The sequence below is a fragment of the Rhinoderma darwinii genome (genome assembly GCF_050947455.1).
Source record: "Rhinoderma darwinii isolate aRhiDar2 chromosome 2 unlocalized genomic scaffold, aRhiDar2.hap1 SUPER_2_unloc_56, whole genome shotgun sequence".
NCBI classification, from domain to species: domain Eukaryota; kingdom Metazoa; phylum Chordata; class Amphibia; order Anura; family Rhinodermatidae; genus Rhinoderma; species Rhinoderma darwinii.
In genome coordinates, this window is record NW_027461725.1 from 877,815 (window position 1) to 898,302 (window position 20,488).

At 47.5% G+C, this 20,488-nt stretch overlaps 15 non-coding genes across 15 annotated transcripts; all 15 read right to left on the bottom strand.

Moving 5' to 3' along the window:
* Window positions 1–983: 983 nt before the first annotated feature.
* On the bottom strand, window positions 984–1,174 carry LOC142680409 (U2 spliceosomal RNA). Its single transcript, XR_012852902.1, has one exon. It is a non-coding gene; the product is annotated as a U2 spliceosomal RNA (small nuclear RNA).
* A 1,128-nt stretch (window positions 1,175–2,302) lies between these two features.
* Window positions 2,303–2,493, bottom strand: LOC142680625 (U2 spliceosomal RNA). The gene has a single exon (XR_012853079.1). It is a non-coding gene; the product is annotated as a U2 spliceosomal RNA (small nuclear RNA).
* Window positions 2,494–3,634: 1,141 nt separating this feature from the next.
* On the bottom strand, window positions 3,635–3,825 carry LOC142680626 (U2 spliceosomal RNA). The gene has a single exon (XR_012853080.1). It is a non-coding gene; the product is annotated as a U2 spliceosomal RNA (small nuclear RNA).
* Window positions 3,826–4,943: 1,118 nt separating this feature from the next.
* On the bottom strand, window positions 4,944–5,134 carry LOC142680410 (U2 spliceosomal RNA). The gene has a single exon (XR_012852903.1). It is a non-coding gene; the product is annotated as a U2 spliceosomal RNA (small nuclear RNA).
* Window positions 5,135–6,262: 1,128 nt separating this feature from the next.
* LOC142680882 (U2 spliceosomal RNA) lies at window positions 6,263–6,453 on the bottom strand. Its single transcript, XR_012853289.1, has one exon. It is a non-coding gene; the product is annotated as a U2 spliceosomal RNA (small nuclear RNA).
* A 1,119-nt stretch (window positions 6,454–7,572) lies between these two features.
* Window positions 7,573–7,763, bottom strand: LOC142680411 (U2 spliceosomal RNA). The gene has a single exon (XR_012852904.1). It is a non-coding gene; the product is annotated as a U2 spliceosomal RNA (small nuclear RNA).
* Window positions 7,764–8,891: 1,128 nt separating this feature from the next.
* On the bottom strand, window positions 8,892–9,082 carry LOC142680627 (U2 spliceosomal RNA). Its single transcript, XR_012853081.1, has one exon. It is a non-coding gene; the product is annotated as a U2 spliceosomal RNA (small nuclear RNA).
* A 1,147-nt stretch (window positions 9,083–10,229) lies between these two features.
* On the bottom strand, window positions 10,230–10,420 carry LOC142680628 (U2 spliceosomal RNA). The gene has a single exon (XR_012853082.1). It is a non-coding gene; the product is annotated as a U2 spliceosomal RNA (small nuclear RNA).
* A 1,134-nt stretch (window positions 10,421–11,554) lies between these two features.
* On the bottom strand, window positions 11,555–11,745 carry LOC142680814 (U2 spliceosomal RNA). Its single transcript, XR_012853234.1, has one exon. It is a non-coding gene; the product is annotated as a U2 spliceosomal RNA (small nuclear RNA).
* Window positions 11,746–12,861: 1,116 nt separating this feature from the next.
* LOC142680630 (U2 spliceosomal RNA) lies at window positions 12,862–13,052 on the bottom strand. Its single transcript, XR_012853083.1, has one exon. It is a non-coding gene; the product is annotated as a U2 spliceosomal RNA (small nuclear RNA).
* A 1,128-nt stretch (window positions 13,053–14,180) lies between these two features.
* On the bottom strand, window positions 14,181–14,371 carry LOC142680631 (U2 spliceosomal RNA). Its single transcript, XR_012853084.1, has one exon. It is a non-coding gene; the product is annotated as a U2 spliceosomal RNA (small nuclear RNA).
* A 1,137-nt stretch (window positions 14,372–15,508) lies between these two features.
* Window positions 15,509–15,699, bottom strand: LOC142680632 (U2 spliceosomal RNA). Its single transcript, XR_012853085.1, has one exon. It is a non-coding gene; the product is annotated as a U2 spliceosomal RNA (small nuclear RNA).
* Window positions 15,700–16,826: 1,127 nt separating this feature from the next.
* LOC142680633 (U2 spliceosomal RNA) lies at window positions 16,827–17,017 on the bottom strand. The gene has a single exon (XR_012853086.1). It is a non-coding gene; the product is annotated as a U2 spliceosomal RNA (small nuclear RNA).
* Window positions 17,018–18,147: 1,130 nt separating this feature from the next.
* Window positions 18,148–18,338, bottom strand: LOC142680634 (U2 spliceosomal RNA). Its single transcript, XR_012853087.1, has one exon. It is a non-coding gene; the product is annotated as a U2 spliceosomal RNA (small nuclear RNA).
* A 1,115-nt stretch (window positions 18,339–19,453) lies between these two features.
* Window positions 19,454–19,644, bottom strand: LOC142680825 (U2 spliceosomal RNA). The gene has a single exon (XR_012853243.1). It is a non-coding gene; the product is annotated as a U2 spliceosomal RNA (small nuclear RNA).
* Window positions 19,645–20,488: the final 844 nt, after the last annotated feature.

Below are 20,488 nucleotides of genomic sequence, written 5' to 3' on the forward strand. Positions count from 1 at the left end.
AGCAGTAAGTGCATGCCCACTGCCACCCCTTCTCCTTTCACACCTTGTATCAGCTTTAATCCAGTCCAGTGCTGCCTGCTGAGCAGCACTGACCAACACTGCCTGGGCCCAGGCTTTTATCTCTGAGGCCCCATTATGATGTCAGAAAGCTGGCTCTGGCTACTGAGGTCTCCACTATGACACGTGCAAAGTTCCGTCTGAACTTTATATAAGACGGTGCGGCTCAGTCAGTCACTCAGTGTTGCCTGAGAGGGCAATACTGCAACAGCCGGCCCTCAGGCTGTCTTTTTTTTGCACAGCTAGTTGCCTCCAGGAGGCCACAAGAGGGAGACAAGGGACTGCAAAATGGAAAATAGGCATCCACCAACTTTACAGACAACTTGTTCTCCTTGCTCCTACAACCTCCATCCTTGCACAGTTTGTTATTCTTCCAGGTAACATAGTAACAAATCCAAATTGCTGCTCTCTTTGTAGGCAAGCAAGGGTTTGTTGCAACTGCAATTCTTACTTCTTCTTGAAATGTAGGGACCACAGTACATTCCATCACATCCATCTAGTGTACACAGGTAGGTCCATTGTGACGGGCGGGCGGGCGGGCGGGCTGGCTGCTTTAATGGCTGTTTGCTGTTCCCCTACTCCACTCCACTATTTGACTATGGTGCTGCATCAATCAGTGGCTGGCTCAGGTGCAGCTCTTTAACCTACCTAGGAGGGAGGGCGGAGAGAAGACAAGGAAGGTGAATGAGCTGTTCCAATGTGAAATGCCGGAAACACAGAAACACAGACGACACAAAACAAGAGGTGGCAATGTATTAATTAATTGCATTTAATAAATTAGCTCATTATCACACATGACTGTACAAATGCATTGTCCAACAGGTGTTGAAATAATGGGATTAAAAGGGGAGATCCCATCCGAAAGACAAAAACAATGGCAAACACAAAAAGCACTTTTGGAATCTGATTTTAGTAAACACATAAGGAAAGGGTGCACCGGTCCTGGAAATACTGCAATACCAGGTCAATGCGTGGAGTGGACAGAGCAAGCTCTATTTCCATCTCCCTGTTCTAAAAATCCATTTAATATATGGTCCCCAGATAGGGGACATATCAGATATTAAACTGATAAGAACAGATACTACACTTGATCTTAGCCAAAAGGCCGAGAAGCGATAACCCGAACGCGCCGCGCGTTTTGCTTCTTTTGCTTGCACCACAATGCAGTGCTGAAAGAGGAGGAATCGACATAAAAACGCCTTCCTGGCAACGCCCAAATGCCCTCCTGCCGTGCAAACACTGGCAGCAGCAGCAGCAGCAGCAGCAGTAAGTGCATGCCCACTGCCACCCCTTCTCCTTTCACACCTTGTATCAGCTTTAATCCAGTCCAGTGCTGCCTGCTGAGCAGCACTGACCAACACTGCCTGGGCCCAGGCTTTTATCTCTGAGGCCCCATTATGATGTCAGAAAGCTGGCTCTGGCTCCTGAGGTCTCCACTATGACACGTGCAAAGTTCCGTCTGAACTTTATATAAGACGGTGCGGCTCAGTCAGTCACTCAGTGTTGCCTGAGAGGGCAACACTGCAACAGCCGGCCCCCAGGCTGTCTTTTTTTTGCACAGCTAGTTGCCTCCAGGAGGCCACAAGAGGGAGACAAGGGACTGCAAAATGGAAAAAAAGCATCCACCAACTTTACAGACAACTTGTTCTCCTTGCTCCTACAACCTCCATCCTTGCACAGTTTGTTATTCTTCCAGGTAACATAGTAACAAATCCAAATTGCTGCTCTCTTTGTAGGCAAGCAAGGGTTTGTTGCAACTGCAATTCTTACTTCTTCTTGAAATGTAGGGACCACAGTACATTCCATCACATCCATCTAGTGTACACAGGTAGGTCCATTGTGACGGGCGGGCGGGCGGGCGGGCTGGCTGCTTTAATGGCTGTTTGTTGTTCCCCTACTCCACTCCACTATTTGACTATGGTGCTGCATCAATCAGTGGCTGGCTCAGGTGCAGCTCTTTAACCTACCTAGGAGGGAGGGCGGAGAGAAGACAAGGAAGGTGAATGAGCTGTTCCAATGTGAAATGCCGGAAACACAGAAACACAGACGACACAAAACAAGAGGTGGCAATGTATTAATTAATTGCATTTAATAAATTAGCTCATTATCACACATGACTGTACAAATGCATTGTCCAAAAGGTGTTGAAATAATGGGATTAAAAGGGGAGATCCCATCCGAAAGACAAAAACAATGGCAAACACAAAAAGCACTTTTGGAATCTGATTTTAGTAAACACATAAGGAAAGGGTGCACCGGTCCTGGAAATACTGCAATACCAGGTCAATGCGTGGAGTGGACAGAGCAAGCTCTATTTCCATCTCCCTGTTCTAAAAATCCATTTAATATATGGTCCCCAGATAGGGGACGTATCAGATATTAAACTGATAAGAACAGATACTACACTTGATCTTAGCCAAAAGGCCGAGAAGCGATAACCCGAACGTGCCACGCGTTTTGCTTCTTTTGCTTGCACCACAATGCAGTGCTGAAAGAGGAGGAATCGACATAAAAACGCCTTCCTGGCAACGCCCAAATGCCCTCCTGCCGTGCAAACACTGGCAGCAGCAGCAGCAGCAGCAGCAGCAGCAGCAGTAAGTGCATGCCCACTGCCACCCCTTCTCCTTTCACACCTTGTATCAGCTTTAATCCAGTCCAGTGCTGCCTGCTGAGCAGCACTGACCAACACTGCCTGGGCCCAGGCTTTTATCTCTGAGGCCCCATTATGATGTCAGAAAGCTGGCTCTGGCTCCTGAGGTCTCCACTATGACACGTGCAAAGTTCCGTCTGAACTTTATATAAGACGGTGCGGCTCAGTCAGTCACTCAGTGTTGCCTGAGAGGGCAACACTGCAACAGCCGGCCCCCAGGCTGTCTTTTTTTTGCACAGCTAGTTGCCTCCAGGAGGCCACAAGAGGGAGACAAGGGACTGCAAAATGGAAAATAGGCATCCACCAACTTTACAGACAACTTGTTCTCCTTGCTCCTACAACCTCCATCCTTGCACAGTTTGTTATTCTTCCAGGTAACATAGTAACAAATCCAAATTTCTGCTCTCTTTGTAGGCAAGCAAGGGTTTGTTGCAACTGCAATTCTTACTTCTTCTTGAAATGTAGGGACCACAGTACATTCCATCACATCCATCTAGTGTACACAGGTAGGTCCATTGTGACGGGCGGGCGGGCGGGCGGGCGGGCTGGCTGCTTTAATGGCTGTTTGCTGTTCCCCTACTCCACTCCACTATTTGACTATGGTGCTGCATCAATCAGTGGCTGGCTCAGGTGCAGCTCTTTAACCTACCTAGGAGGGAGGGCGGAGAGAAGACAAGGAAGGTGAATGAGCTGTTCCAATGTGAAATGCCGGAAACACAGAAACACAGACGACACAAAACAAGAGGTGGCAATGTATTAATTAATTGCATTTAATAAATTAGCTCATTATCACACATGATTGTACAAATGCATTGTCCAACAGGTGTTGAAATAATGGGATTAAAAGGGGAGATCCCATCCGAAAGATAAAAACAATGGCAAACACAAAAAGCACTTTTGGAATCTGATTTTAGTAAACACATAAGGAAAGGGTGCACCGGTCCTGGAAATACTGCAATACCAGGTCAATGCGTGGAGTGGACAGAGCAAGCTCTATTTCCATCTCCCTGTTCTAAAAATCCATTTAATATATGGTCCCCAGATAGGGGACGTATCAGATATTAAACTGATAAGAACAGATACTACACTTGATCTTAGCCAAAAGGCCGAGAAGCGATAACCCGAACGTGCCGCGCGTTTTGCTTCTTTTGCTTGCACCACAATGCAGTGCTGAAAGAGGAGGAATCGACATAAAAACGCCTTCCTGGCAACGCCCAAATGCCCTCCTGCCGTGCAAACACTGGCAGCAGCAGCAGCAGCAGTAAGTGCATGCCCACTGCCACCCCTTCTCCTTTCACACCTTGTATCAGCTTTAATCCAGTCCAGTGCTGCCTGCTGAGCAGCACTGACCAACACTGCCTGGGCCCAGGCTTTTATCTCTGAGGCCCCATTATGATGTCAGAAAGCTGGCTCTGGCTCCTGAGGTCTCCACTATGACACGTGCAAAGTTCCGTCTGAACTTTATATAAGACGGTGCGGCTCAGTCAGTCACTCAGTGTTGCCTGAGAGGGCAACACTGCAACAGCCGGCCCCCAGGCTGTCTTTTTTTTGCACAGCTAGTTGCCTCCAGGAGGCCACAAGAGGGAGACAAGGGACTGCAAAATGGAAAATAGGCATCCACCAACTTTACAGACAACTTGTTCTCCTTGCTCCTACAACCTCCATCCTTGCACAGTTTGTTATTCTTCCAGGTAACATAGTAACAAATCCAAATTGCTGCTCTCTTTGTAGGCAAGCAAGGGTTTGTTGCAACTGAAGTTCTTACTTCTTCTAGAAATGTAGGGACCACAGTACATTCCATCACATCCATCTAGTGTACACAGGTAGGTCCATTGTGACGGGCGGGCGGGCGGGCTGGCTGCTTTAATGGCTGTTTGCTGTTCCCCTACTCCACTCCACTATTTGACTATGGTGCTGCATCAATCAGTGGCTGGCTCAGGTGCAGCTCTTTAACCTACCTAGGAGGGAGGGCGGAGAGAAGACAAGGAAGGTGAATGAGCTGTTCCAATGTGAAATGCCGGAAACACAGAAACACAGACGACACAAAACAAGAGGTGGCAATGTATTAATTAATTGCATTTAATAAATTAGCTCATTATCACACATGACTGTACAAATGCATTGTCCAACAGGTGTTGAAATAATGGGATTAAAAGGGGAGATCCCATCCGAAAGACAAAAACAATGGCAAACACAAAAAGCACTTTTGGAATCTGATTTTAGTAAACACATAAGGAAAGGGTGCACCGGTCCTGGAAATACTGCAATACCAGGTCAATGCGTGGAGTGGACAGAGCAAGCTCTATTTCCATCTCCCTGTTCTAAAAATCCATTTAATATATGGTCCCCAGATAGGGGACATATCAGATATTAAACTGATAAGAACAGATACTACACTTGATCTTAGCCAAAAGGCCGAGAAGCGATAACCCGAACGCGCCGCGCGTTTTGCTTCTTTTGCTTGCACCACAATGCAGTGCTGAAAGAGGAGGAATCGACATAAAAACGCCTTCCTGGCAACGCCCAAATGCCCTCCTGCCGTGCAAACACTGGCAGCAGCAGCAGCAGCAGCAGCAGTAAGTGCATGCCCACTGCCACCCCTTCTCCTTTCACACCTTGTATCAGCTTTAATCCAGTCCAGTGCTGCCTGCTGAGCAGCACTGACCAACACTGCCTGGGCCCAGGCTTTTATCTCTGAGGCCCCATTATGATGTCAGAAAGCTGGCTCTGGCTCCTGAGGTCTCCACTATGACACGTGCAAAGTTCCGTCTGAACTTTATATAAGACGGTGCGGCTCAGTCAGTCACTCAGTGTTGCCTGAGAGGGCAACACTGCAACAGCCGGCCCCCAGGCTGTCTTTTTTTTGCACAGCTAGTTGCCTCCAGGAGGCCACAAGAGGGAGACAAGGGACTGCAAAATGGAAAAAAAGCATCCACCAACTTTACAGACAACTTGTTCTCCTTGCTCCTACAACCTCCATCCTTGCACAGTTTGTTATTCTTCCAGGTAACATAGTAACAAATCCAAATTGCTCCTCTCTTTGTAGGCAAGCAAGGGTTTGTTGCAACTGCAATTCTTACTTCTTCTTGAAATGTAGGGACCACAGTACATTCCATCACATCCATCTAGTGTACACAGGTAGGTCCATTGTGACGGGCGGGCGGGCGGGCGGGCTGGCTGCTTTAATGGCTGTTTGTTGTTCCCCTACTCCACTCCACTATTTGACTATGGTGCTGCATCAATCAGTGGCTGGCTCAGGTGCAGCTCTTTAACCTACCTAGGAGGGAGGGCGGAGAGAAGACAAGGAAGGTGAATGAGCTGTTCCAATGTGAAATGCCGGAAACACAGAAACACAGACGACACAAAACAAGAGGTGGCAATGTATTAATTAATTGCATTTAATAAATTAGCTCATTATCACACATGACTGTACAAATGCATTGTCCAACAGGTGTTGAAATAATGGGATTAAAAGGGGAGATCCCATCCGAAAGACAAAAACAATGGCAAACACAAAAAGCACTTTTTGAATCTGATTTTAGTAAACACATAAGGAAAGGGTGCACCGGTCCTGGAAATACTGCAATACCAGGTGAATGCGTGGAGTGGACAGAGCAAGCTCTATTTCCATCTCCCTGTTCTAAAAATCCATTTAATATATGGTCCCCAGATAGGGGACGTATCAGATATTAAACTGATAAGAACAGATACTACACTTGATCTTAGCCAAAAGGCCGAGAAGCGATAACCCGAACGTGCCGCGCGTTTTGCTTATTTTGCTTGCACCACAATGCAGTGCTGAAAGAGGAGGAATCGACATAAAAACGCCTTCCTGGCAACGCCCAAATGCCCTCCTGCCGTGCAAACACTGGCAGCAGCAGCAGCAGTAAGTGCATGCCCACTGCCACCCCTTCTCCTTTCACACCTTGTATCAGCTTTAATCCAGTCCAGTGCTGCCTGCTGAGCAGCACTGACCAACACTGCCTGGGCCCAGGCTTTTATCTCTGAGGCCCCATTATGATGTCAGAAAGCTGGCTCTGGCTACTGAGGTCTCCACTATGACACGTGCAAAGTTCCGTCTGAACTTTATATAAGACGGTGCGGCTCAGTCAGTCACTCAGTGTTGCCTGAGAGGGCAATACTGCAACAGCCGGCCCTCAGGCTGTCTTTTTTTTGCACAGCTAGTTGCCTCCAGGAGGCCACAAGAGGGAGACAAGGGACTGCAAAATGGAAAATAGGCATCCACCAACTTTACAGACAACTTGTTCTCCTTGCTCCTACAACCTCCATCCTTGCACAGTTTGTTATTCTTCCAGGTAACATAGTAACAAATCCAAATTGCTGCTCTCTTTGTAGGCAAGCAAGGGTTTGTTGCAACTGCAATTCTTACTTCTTCTTGAAATGTAGGGACCACAGTACATTCCATCACATCCATCTAGTGTACACAGGTAGGTCCATTGTGACGGGCGGGCGGGCGGGCGGGCTGGCTGCTTTAATGGCTGTTTGCTGTTCCCCTACTCCACTCCACTATTTGACTATGGTGCTGCATCAATCAGTGGCTGGCTCAGGTGCAGCTCTTTAACCTACCTAGGAGGGAGGGCGGAGAGAAGACAAGGAAGGTGAATGAGCTGTTCCAATGTGAAATGCCGGAAACACAGAAACACAGACGACACAAAACAAGAGGTGGCAATGTATTAATTAATTGCATTTAATAAATTAGCTCATTATCACACATGACTGTACAAATGCATTGTCCAACAGGTGTTGAAATAATGGGATTAAAAGGGGAGATCCCATCCGAAAGACAAAAACAATGGCAAACACAAAAAGCACTTTTGGAATCTGATTTTAGTAAACACATAAGGAAAGGGTGCACCGGTCCTGGAAATACTGCAATACCAGGTCAATGCGTGGAGTGGACAGAGCAAGCTCTATTTCCATCTCCCTGTTCTAAAAATCCATTTAATATATGGTCCCCAGATAGGGGACATATCAGATATTAAACTGATAAGAACAGATACTACACTTGATCTTAGCCAAAAGGCCGAGAAGCGATAACCCGAACGCGCCGCGCGTTTTGCTTCTTTTGCTTGCACCACAATGCAGTGCTGAAAGAGGAGGAATCGACATAAAAACGCCTTCCTGGCAACGCCCAAATGCCCTCCTGCCGTGCAAACACTGGCAGCAGCAGCAGCAGCAGCAGCAGTAAGTGCATGCCCACTGCCACCCCTTCTCCTTTCACACCTTGTATCAGCTTTAATCCAGTCCAGTGCTGCCTGCTGAGCAGCACTGACCAACACTGCCTGGGCCCAGGCTTTTATCTCTGAGGCCCCATTATGATGTCAGAAAGCTGGCTCTGGCTCCTGAGGTCTCCACTATGACACGTGCAAAGTTCCGTCTGAACTTTATATAAGACGGTGCGGCTCAGTCAGTCACTCAGTGTTGCCTGAGAGGGCAACACTGCAACAGCCGGCCCCCAGGCTGTCTTTTTTTTGCACAGCTAGTTGCCTCCAGGAGGCCACAAGAGGGAGACAAGGGACTGCAAAATGGAAAAAAAGCATCCACCAACTTTACAGACAACTTGTTCTCCTTGCTCCTACAACCTCCATCCTTGCACAGTTTGTTATTCTTCCAGGTAACATAGTAACAAATCCAAATTGCTGCTCTCTTTGTAGGCAAGCAAGGGTTTGTTGCAACTGCAATTCTTACTTCTTCTTGAAATGTAGGGACCACAGTACATTCCATCACATCCATCTAGTGTACACAGGTAGGTCCATTGTGACGGGCGGGCGGGCGGGCGGGCTGGCTGCTTTAATGGCTGTTTGTTGTTCCCCTACTCCACTCCACTATTTGACTATGGTGCTGCATCAATCAGTGGCTGGCTCAGGTGCAGCTCTTTAACCTACCTAGGAGGGAGGGCGGAGAGAAGACAAGGAAGGTGAATGAGCTGTTCCAATGTGAAATGCCGGAAACACAGAAACACAGACGACACAAAACAAGAGGTGGCAATGTATTAATTAATTGCATTTAATAAATTAGCTCATTATCACACATGACTGTACAAATGCATTGTCCAAAAGGTGTTGAAATAATGGGATTAAAAGGGGAGATCCCATCCGAAAGACAAAAACAATGGCAAACACAAAAAGCACTTTTGGAATCTGATTTTAGTAAACACATAAGGAAAGGGTGCACCGGTCCTGGAAATACTGCAATACCAGGTCAATGCGTGGAGTGGACAGAGCAAGCTCTATTTCCATCTCCCTGTTCTAAAAATCCATTTAATATATGGTCCCCAGATAGGGGACGTATCAGATATTAAACTGATAAGAACAGATACTACACTTGATCTTAGCCAAAAGGCCGAGAAGCGATAACCCGAACGTGCCACGCGTTTTGCTTCTTTTGCTTGCACCACAATGCAGTGCTGAAAGAGGAGGAATCGACATAAAAACGCCTTCCTGGCAACGCCCAAATGCCCTCCTGCCGTGCAAACACTGGCAGCAGCAGCAGCAGCAGCAGCAGCAGCAGCAGCAGCAGTAAGTGCATGCCCACTGCCACCCCTTCTCCTTTCACACCTTGTATCAGCTTTAATCCAGTCCAGTGCTGCCTGCTGAGCAGCACTGACCAACACTGCCTGGGCCCAGGCTTTTATCTCTGAGGCCCCATTATGATGTCAGAAAGCTGGCTCTGGCTCCTGAGGTCTCCACTATGACACGTGCAAAGTTCCGTCTGAACTTTATATAAGACGGTGCGGCTCAGTCAGTCACTCAGTGTTGCCTGAGAGGGCAACACTGCAACAGCCGGCCCCCAGGCTGTCTTTTTTTTGCACAGCTAGTTGCCTCCAGGAGGCCACAAGAGGGAGACAAGGGACTGCAAAATGGAAAATAGGCATCCACCAACTTTACAGACAACTTGTTCTCCTTGCTCCTACAACCTCCATCCTTGCACAGTTTGTTATTCTTCCAGGTAACATAGTAACAAATCCAAATTTCTGCTCTCTTTGTAGGCAAGCAAGGGTTTGTTGCAACTGCAATTCTTACTTCTTCTTGAAATGTAGGGACCACAGTACATTCCATCACATCCATCTAGTGTACACAGGTAGGTCCATTGTGACGGGCGGGCGGGCGGGCGGGCGGGCTGGCTGCTTTAATGGCTGTTTGCTGTTCCCCTACTCCACTCCACTATTTGACTATGGTGCTGCATCAATCAGTGGCTGGCTCAGGTGCAGCTCTTTAACCTACCTAGGAGGGAGGGCGGAGAGAAGACAAGGAAGGTGAATGAGCTGTTCCAATGTGAAATGCCGGAAACACAGAAACACAGACGACACAAAACAAGAGGTGGCAATGTATTAATTAATTGCATTTAATAAATTAGCTCATTATCACACATGATTGTACAAATGCATTGTCCAACAGGTGTTGAAATAATGGGATTAAAAGGGGAGATCCCATCCGAAAGATAAAAACAATGGCAAACACAAAAAGCACTTTTGGAATCTGATTTTAGTAAACACATAAGGAAAGGGTGCACCGGTCCTGGAAATACTGCAATACCAGGTCAATGCGTGGAGTGGACAGAGCAAGCTCTATTTCCATCTCCCTGTTCTAAAAATCCATTTAATATATGGTCCCCAGATAGGGGACGTATCAGATATTAAACTGATAAGAACAGATACTACACTTGATCTTAGCCAAAAGGCCGAGAAGCGATAACCCGAACGTGCCGCGCGTTTTGCTTCTTTTGCTTGCACCACAATGCAGTGCTGAAAGAGGAGGAATCGACATAAAAACGCCTTCCCGGCAACGCCCAAATGCCCTCCTGCCGTGCAAACACTGGCAGCAGCAGCAGCAGCAGCAGCAACAGCAGTAAGTGCATGCCCACTGCCACCCCTTCTCCTTTCACACCTTGTATCAGCTTTAATCCAGTCCAGTGCTGCCTGCTGAGCAGCACTGACCAACACTGCCTGGGCCCAGGCTTTTATCTCTGAGGCCCCATTATGATGTCAGAAAGCTGGCTCTGGCTCCTGAGGTCTCCACTATGACACGTGCAAAGTTCCGTCTGAACTTTATATAAGACGGTGCGGCTCAGTCAGTCACTCAGTGTTGCCTGAGAGGGCAACACTGCAACAGCCGGCCCCCAGGCTGTCTTTTTTTTGCACAGCTAGTTGCCTCCAGGAGGCCACAAGAGGGAGACAAGGGACTGCAAAATGGAAAATAGGCATCCACCAACTTTACAGACAACTTGTTCTCCTTGCTCCTACAACCTCCATCCTTGCACAGTTTGTTATTCTTCCAGGTAACATAGTAACAAATCCAAATTGCTGCTCTCTTTGTAGGCAAGCAAGGGTTTGTTGCAACTGAAGTTCTTACTTCTTCTTGAAATGTAGGGACCACAGTACATTCCATCACATCCATCTAGTGTACACAGGTAGGTCCATTGTGACGGGCGGGCGGGCGGGCTGGCTGGCTGCTTTAATGGCTGTTTGCTGTTCCCCTACTCCACTCCACTATTTGACTATGGTGCTGCATCAATCAGTGGCTGGCTCAGGTGCAGCTCTTTAACCTACCTAGGAGGGAGGGCGGAGAGAAGACAAGGAAGGTGAATGAGCTGTTCCAATGTGAAATGCCGGAAACACAGAAACACAGACGACACAAAACAAGAGGTGGCAATGTATTAATTAATTGCATTTAATAAATTAGCTCATTATCACACATGACTGTACAAATGCATTGTCCAACAGGTGTTGAAATAATGGGATTAAAAGGGGAGATCCCATCCGAAAGACAAAGACAATGGCAAACACAAAAAGCACTTTTGGAATCTGATTTTAGTAAACACATAAGGAAAGGGTGCACCGGTCCAGGAAATACTGCAATACCAGGTCAATGCGTGGAGTGGACAGAGCAAGCTCTATTTCCATCTCCCTGTTCTAAAAATCCATTTAATATATGGTCCCCAGATAGGGGACATATCAGATATTAAACTGATAAGAACAGATACTACACTTGATCTTAGCCAAAAGGCCGAGAAGCGATAACCCGAACGCGCCGCGCGTTTTGCTTCTTTTGCTTGCACCACAATGCAGTGCTGAAAGAGGAGGAATCGACATAAAAACGCCTTCCTGGCAACGCCCAAATGCCCTCCTGCCGTGCAAACACTGGCAGCAGCAGCAGTAAGTGCATGCCCACTGCCACCCCTTCTCCTTTCACACCTTGTATCAGCTTTAATCCAGTCCAGTGCTGCCTGCTGAGCAGCACTGACCAACACTGCCTGGGCCCAGGCTTTTATCTCTGAGGCCCCATTATGATGTCAGAAAGCTGGCTCTGGCTCCTGAGGTCTCCACTATGACACGTGCAAAGTTCCGTCTGAACTTTATATAAGACGGTGCGGCTCAGTCAGTCACTCAGTGTTGCCTGAGAGGGCAACACTGCAACAGCCGGCCCCCAGGCTGTCTTTTTTTTGCACAGCTAGTTGCCTCCAGGAGGCCACAAGAGGGAGACAAGGGACTGCAAAATGGAAAAAAAGCATCCACCAACTTTACAGACAACTTGTTCTCCTTGCTCCTACAACCTCCATCCTTGCACAGTTTGTTATTCTTCCAGGTAACATAGTAACAAATCCAAATTGCTGCTCTCTTTGTAGGCAAGCAAGGGTTTGTTGCAACTGCAATTCTTACTTCTTCTTGAAATGTAGGGACCACAGTACATTCCATCACATCCATCTAGTGTACACAGGTAGGTCCATTGTGACGGGCGGGCGGGCGGGCGGGCTGGCTGCTTTAATGGCTGTTTGTTGTTCCCCTACTCCACTCCACTATTTGACTATGGTGCTGCATCAATCAGTGGCTGGCTCAGGTGCAGCTCTTTAACCTACCTAGGAGGGAGGGCGGAGAGAAGACAAGGAAGGTGAATGAGCTGTTCCAATGTGAAATGCCGGAAACACAGAAACACAGACGACACAAAACAAGAGGTGGCAATGTATTAATTAATTGCATTTAATAAATTAGCTCATTATCACACATGACTGTACAAATGCATTGTCCAACAGGTGTTGAAATAATGGGATTAAAAGGGGAGATCCCATCCGAAAGACAAAAACAATGGCAAACACAAAAAGCACTTTTGGAATCTGATTTTAGTAAACACATAAGGAAAGGGTGCACCGGTCCTGGAAATACTGCAATACCAGGTCAATGCGTGGAGTGGACAGAGCAAGCTCTATTTCCATCTCCCTGTTCTAAAAATCCATTTAATATATGGTCCCCAGATAGGGGACGTATCAGATATTAAACTGATAAGAACAGATACTACACTTGATCTTAGCCAAAAGGCCGAGAAGCGATAACCCGAACGCGCCGCGCGTTTTGCTTCTTTTGCTTGCACCACAATGCAGTGCTGAAAGAGGAGGAATCGACATAAAAACGCCTTCCTGGCAACGCCCAAATGCCCTCCTGCCGTGCAAACACTGGCAGCAGCAGCAGCAGCAGCAGCAGTAAGTGCATGCCCACTGCCACCCCTTCTCCTTTCACACCTTGTATCAGCTTTAATCCAGTCCAGTGCTGCCTGCTGAGCAGCACTGACCAACACTGCCTGGGCCCAGGCTTTTATCTCTGAGGCCCCATTATGATGTCAGAAAGCTGGCTCTGGCTCCTGAGGTCTCCACTATGACACGTGCAAAGTTCCGTCTGAACTTTATATAAGACGGTGCGGCTCAGTCAGTCACTCAGTGTTGCCTGAGAGGGCAACACTGCAACAGCCGGCCCCCAGGCTGTCTTTTTTTTGCACAGCTAGTTGCCTCCAGGAGGCCACAAGAGGGAGACAAGGGACTGCAAAATGGAAAAAAAGCATCCACCAACTTTACAGACAACTTGTTCTCCTTGCTCCTACAACCTCCATCCTTGCACAGTTTGTTATTCTTCCAGGTAACATAGTAACAAATCCAAATTGCTGCTCTCTTTGTAGGCAAGCAAGGGTTTGTTGCAACTGCAATTCTTACTTCTTCTTGAAATGTAGGGACCACAGTACATTCCATCACATCCATCTAGTGTACACAGGTAGGTCCATTGTGACGGGCGGGCGGGCGGGCGGGCTGGCTGCTTTAATGGCTGTTTGTTGTTCCCCTACTCCACTCCACTATTTGACTATGGTGCTGCATCAATCAGTGGCTGGCTCAGGTGCAGCTCTTTAACCTACCTAGGAGGGAGGGCGGAGAGAAGACAAGGAAGGTGAATGAGCTGTTCCAATGTGAAATGCCGGAAACACAGAAACACAGACGACACAAAACAAGAGTTGGCAATGTATTAATTAATTGCATTTAATAAATTAGCTCATTATCACACATGACTGTACAAATGCATTGTCCAAAAGGTGTTGAAATAATGGGATTAAAAGGGGAGATCCCATCCGAAAGACAAAAACAATGGCAAACACAAAAAGCACTTTTGGAATCTGATTTTAGTAAACACATAAGGAAAGGGTGCACCGGTCCTGGAAATACTGCAATACCAGGTCAATGCGTGGAGTGGACAGAGCAAGCTCTATTTCCATCTCCCTGTTCTAAAAATCCATTTAATATATGGTCCCCAGATAGGGGACGTATCAGATATTAAACTGATAAGAACAGATACTACACTTGATCTTAGCCAAAAGGCCGAGAAGCGATAACCCGAACGTGCCACGCGTTTTGCTTCTTTTGCTTGCACCACAATGCAGTGCTGAAAGAGGAGGAATCGACATAAAAACGCCTTCCTGGCAACGCCCAAATGCCCTCCTGCCGTGCAAACACTGGCAGCAGCAGCAGCAGCAGCAGCAGCAGCAGCAGTAAGTGCATGCCCACTGCCACCCCTTCTCCTTTCACACCTTGTATCAGCTTTAATCCAGTCCAGTGCTGCCTGCTGAGCAGCACTGACCAACACTGCCTGGGCCCAGGCTTTTATCTCTGAGGCCCCATTATGATGTCAGAAAGCTGGCTCTGGCTCCTGAGGTCTCCACTATGACACGTGCAAAGTTCCGTCTGAACTTTATATAAGACGGTGCGGCTCAGTCAGTCACTCAGTGTTGCCTGAGAGGGCAACACTGCAACAGCCGGCCCCCAGGCTGTCTTTTTTTTGCACAGCTAGTTGCCTCCAGGAGGCCACAAGAGGGAGACAAGGGACTGCAAAATGGAAAATAGGCATCCACCAACTTTACAGACAACTTGTTCTCCTTGCTCCTACAACCTCCATCCTTGCACAGTTTGTTATTCTTCCAGGTAACATAGTAACAAATCCAAATTTCTGCTCTCTTTGTAGGCAAGCAAGGGTTTGTTGCAACTGCAATTCTTACTTCTTCTTGAAATGTAGGGACCACAGTACATTCCATCACATCCATCTAGTGTACACAGGTAGGTCCATTGTGACGGGCGGGCGGGCGGGCGGGCTGGCTGCTTTAATGGCTGTTTGCTGTTCCCCTACTCCACTCCACTATTTGACTATGGTGCTGCATCAATCAGTGGCTGGCTCAGGTGCAGCTCTTTAACCTACCTAGGAGGGAGGGCGGAGAGAAGACAAGGAAGGTGAATGAGCTGTTCCAATGTGAAATGCCGGAAACACAGAAACACAGACGACACAAAACAAGAGGTGGCAATGTATTAATTAATTGCATTTAATAAATTAGCTCATTATCACACATGATTGTACAAATGCATTGTCCAACAGGTGTTGAAATAATGGGATTAAAAGGGGAGATCCCATCCGAAAGATAAAAACAATGGCAAACACAAAAAGCACTTTTGGAATCTGATTTTAGTAAACACATAAGGAAAGGGTGCACCGGTCCTGGAAATACTGCAATACCAGGTCAATGCGTGGAGTGGACAGAGCAAGCTCTATTTCCATCTCCCTGTTCTAAAAATCCATTTAATATATGGTCCCCAGATAGGGGACGTATCAGATATTAAACTGATAAGAACAGATACTACACTTGATCTTAGCCAAAAGGCCGAGAAGCGATAACCCGAACGTGCCGCGCGTTTTGCTTATTTTGCTTGCACCACAATGCAGTGCTGAAAGAGGAGGAATCGACATAAAAACGCCTTCCCGGCAACGCCCAAATGCCCTCCTGCCGTGCAAACACTGGCAGCAGCAGCAGCAGCAGCAACAGCAGTAAGTGCATGCCCACTGCCACCCCTTCTCCTTTCACACCTTGTATCAGCTTTAATCCAGTCCAGTGCTGCCTGCTGAGCAGCACTGACCAACACTGCCTGGGCCCAGGCTTTTATCTCTGAGGCCCCATTATGATGTCAGAAAGCTGGCTCTGGCTCCTGAGGTCTCCACTATGACACGTGCAAAGTTCCGTCTGAACTTTATATAAGACGGTGCGGCTCAGTCAGTCACTCAGTGTTGCCTGAGAGGGCAACACTGCAACAGCCGGCCCCCAGGCTGTCTTTTTTTTGCACAGCTAGTTGCCTCCAGGAGGCCACAAGAGGGAGACAAGGGACTGCAAAATGGAAAATAGGCATCCACCAACTTTACAGACAACTTGTTCTCCTTGCTCCTACAACCTCCATCCTTGCACAGTTTGTTATTCTTCCAGGTAACATAGTAACAAATCCAAATTGCTGCTCTCTTTGTAGGCAAGCAAGGGTTTGTTGCAACTGCAATTCTTACTTCTTCTTGAAATGTAGGGACCACAGTACATTCCATCACATCCATCTAGTGTACACAGGTAGGTCCATTGTGACGGGCGGGCGGGCAGGCTGGCTGCTTTAATGGCTGTTTGCTGTTCCCCTACTCCACTCCACTATTTGACTATGGTGCTGCATCAATCAGTGGCTGGCTCAGGTGCAGCTCTTTAACCTACCTAGGAGGGAGGGCGGAGAGAAGACAAGGAAGGTGAATGAGCTGTTCCAATGTGAAATGCCGGAAACACAGAAACACAGACGACACAAAACAAGAGGTGGCAATGTATTAATTAATTGCATTTAATAAATTAGCTCATTATCACACATGACTGTACAAATGCATTGTCCAACAGGTGTTGAAATAATGGGATTAAAAGGGGAGATCCCATCCGAAAGACAAAAACAATGGCAAACACAAAAAGCACTTTTGGAATCTGATTTTAGTAAACACATAAGGAAAGGGTGCACCGGTCCTGGAAATACTGCAATACCAGGTCAATGCGTGGAGTGGACAGAGCAAGCTCTATTTCCATCTCCCTGTTCTAAAAATCCATTTAATATATGGTCCCCAGATAGGGGACGTATCAGATATTAAACTGATAAGAACAGATACTACACTTGATCTTAGCCAAAAGGCCGAGAAGCGATAACCCGAACGGGCCGCGCATTTTGCTTCTTTTGCTTGCACCACAATGCAGTGCTGAAAGAGGAGGAATCGACATAAAAACGCCTTCCTGGCAACGCCCAAATGCCCTCCTGCCGTGCAAACACTGGCAGCAGCAGCAGCAGCAGCAGCAGCAGCAGTAAGTGCATGCCCACTGCCACCCCTTCTCCTTTCACACCTTGTATCAGCTTTAATCCAGTCCAGTGCTGCCTGCTGAGCAGCACTGACCAACACTGCCTGGGCCCAGGCTTTTATCTCTGAGGCCCCATTATGATGTCAGAAAGCTGGCTCTGGCTCCTGAGGTCTCCACTATGACACGTGCAAAGTTCCGTCTGAACTTTATATAAGACGGTGCGGCTCAGTCAGTCACTCAGTGTTGCCTGAGAGGGCAACACTGCAACAGCCGGCCCCCAGGCTGTCTTTTTTTTGCACAGCTAGTTGCCTCCAGGAGGCCACAAGAGGGAGACAAGGGACCTCAAAATGGAAAATAGGCATCCACCAACTTTACAGACAACTTATTCTCCTTGCTCCTACAACCTCCATCCTTGCACAGTTTGTTATTCTTCCAGGTAACATAGTAACAAATCCAAAGTGCTGCTCTCTTTGTAGGCAAGCAAGGGTTTGTTGCAACTGCAATTCTTACTTCTTCTTGAAATGTAGGGACCACAGTACATTCCATCACATCCATCTAGTGTACACAGGTAGGTCCATTGTGACGGGCGGGCGGGCGGGCTGGCTGCTTTAATGGCTGTTTGCTGTTCCCCTACTCCACTCCACTATTTGACTATGGTGCTGCATCAATCAGTGGCTGGCTCAGTTGCAGCTCTTTAACCTACCTAGGAGGGAGGGCGGAGAGAAGACAAGGAAGGTGAATGAGCTATTCCAATGTGAAATGCCGGAAACACAGAAACACAGACGACACAAAACAAGAGGTGGCAATGTATTAATTAATTGCATTTAATAAATTAGCTCATTATCACACATGACTGTACAAATGCATTGTCCAACAGGTGTTGAAATAATGGGATTAAAAGGGGAGATCCCATCCGAAAGACAAAAACAATGGCAAACACAAAAAGCACTTTTGGAATCTGATTTTAGTAAACACATAAGGAAAGGGTGCACCGGTCCTGGAAATACTGCAATACCAGGTCAATGCGTGGAGTGGACAGAGCAAGCTCTATTTCCATCTCCCTGTTCTAAAAATCCATTTAATATATGGTCCCCAGATAGGGGACGTATCAGATATTAAACTGATAAGAACAGATACTACACTTGATCTTAGCCAAAAGGCCGAGAAGCGATAACCCGAACGTGCCGCGCGTTTTGCTTCTTTTGCTTGCACCACAATGCAGTGCTGAAAGAGGAGGAATCGACATAAAAACGCCTTCCTGGCAACGCCCAAATGCCCTCCTGCCGTGCACACACTGGCAGCAGCAGCAGCAGTAAGTGCATGCCCACTGCCACCCCTTCTCCTTTCACACCTTGTATCAGCTTTAATCCAGTCCAGTGCTGCCTGCTGAGCAGCACTGACCAACACTGCCTGGGCCCAGGCTTTTATCTCTGAGGCCCCATTATGATGTCAGAAAGCTGGCTCTGGCTCCTGAGGTCTCCACTATGACACGTGCAAAGTTCCGTCTGAACTTTATATAAGACGGTGCGGCTCAGTCAGTCACTCAGTGTTGCCTGAGAGGGCAACACTGCAACAGCCGGCCCCCAGGCTGTCTTTTTTTTGCACAGCTAGTTGCCTCCAGGAGGCCACAAGAGGGAGACAAGGGACTGCAAAATGGAAAATAGGCATCCACCAACTTTACAGACAACTTGTTCTCCTTGCTCCTACAACCTCCATCCTTGCACAGTTTGTTATTCTTCCAGGTAACATAGTAACAAATCCAAATTGCTGCTCTCTTTGTAGGAAAGCAAGGGTTTGTTGCAACTGCAATTCTTACTTCTTCTTGAAATGTAGGGACCACAGTACATTCCATCACATCCATCTAGTGTACACAGGTAGGTCCATTGTGACGGGCGGGCGGGCTGGCTGGCTGCTTTAATGGCTGTTTGCTGTTCCCCTACTCCACTCCACTATTTGACTATGGTGCTGCATCAATCAGTGGCTGGCTCAGGTGCAGCTCTTTAACCTACCTAGGAGGGAGGGCGGAGAGAAGACAAGGAAGGTGAATGAGCTGTTCCAATGTGAAATGCCGGAAACACAGAAACACAGACGACACAAAACAAGAGGTGGCAATGTATTAATTAATTGCATTTAATAAATTAGCTCATTATCACACATGACTGTACAAATGCATTGTCCAACAGGTGTTGAAATAATGGGATTAAAAGGGGAGATCCCATCCGAAAGACAAAAACAATGGCAAACACAAAAAGCACTTTTGGAATCTGATTTTAGTAAACACATAAGGAAAGGGTGCACCGGTCCTGGAAATACTGCAATACCAGGTCAATGCGTGGAGTGGACAGAGCAAGCTCTATTTCCATCTCCCTGTTCTAAAAATCCATTTAATATATATTCCCCAGATAGGGGACGTATCAGATATTAAACTGATAAGAACAGATACTACACTTGATCTTAGCCAAAAGGCCGAGAAGCGATAACCCGAACGTGCCGCGCGTTTTGCTTCTTTTGCTTGCACCACAATGCAGTGCTGAAAGAGGAGGAATCGACATAAAAACGCCTTCCTGGCAACGCCCAAATGCCCTCCTGCCGTGCAAACACTGGCAGCAGCAGCAGCAGCAGTAAGTGCATGCCCACTGCCACCCCTTCTCCTTTCACACCTTGTATCAGCTTTAATCCAGTCCAGTGCTGCCTGCTGAGCAGCACTGACCAACACTGCCTGGTCCCAGGCTTTTATCTCTGAGGCCCCATTATGATGTCAGAAAGCTGGCTCTGGCTCCTGAGGTCTCCACTATGACACGTGCAAAGTTCCGTCTGAACTTTATATAAGACGGTGCGGCTCAGTCAGTCACTCAGTGTTGCCTGAGAGGGCAACACTGCAACAGCCGGCCCCCAGGCTGTCTTTTTTTTGCACAGCTAGTTGCCTCCAGGAGGCCACAAGAGGGAGACAAGGGACTGCAAAATGGAAAATAGGCATCCACCAACTTTACAGACAACTTGTTCTCCTTGCTCCTACAACCTCCATCCTTGCACAGTTTGTTATTCTTCCAGGTAACATAGTAACAAATCCAAATTGCTGCTCTCTTTGTAGGCAAGCAAGGGTTTGTTGCAACTGCAATTCTTACTTCTTCTTGAAATGTAGGGACCACAGTACATTCCATCACATCCATCTAGTGTACACAGGTAGGTCCATTGTGACGGGCGGGCGGGCGGGCTGGCTGCTTTAATGGCTGTTTGCTGTTCCCCTACTCCACTCCACTATTTGACTATGGTGCTGCATCAATCAGTGGCTGGCTCAGGTGCAGCTCTTTAACCTACCTAG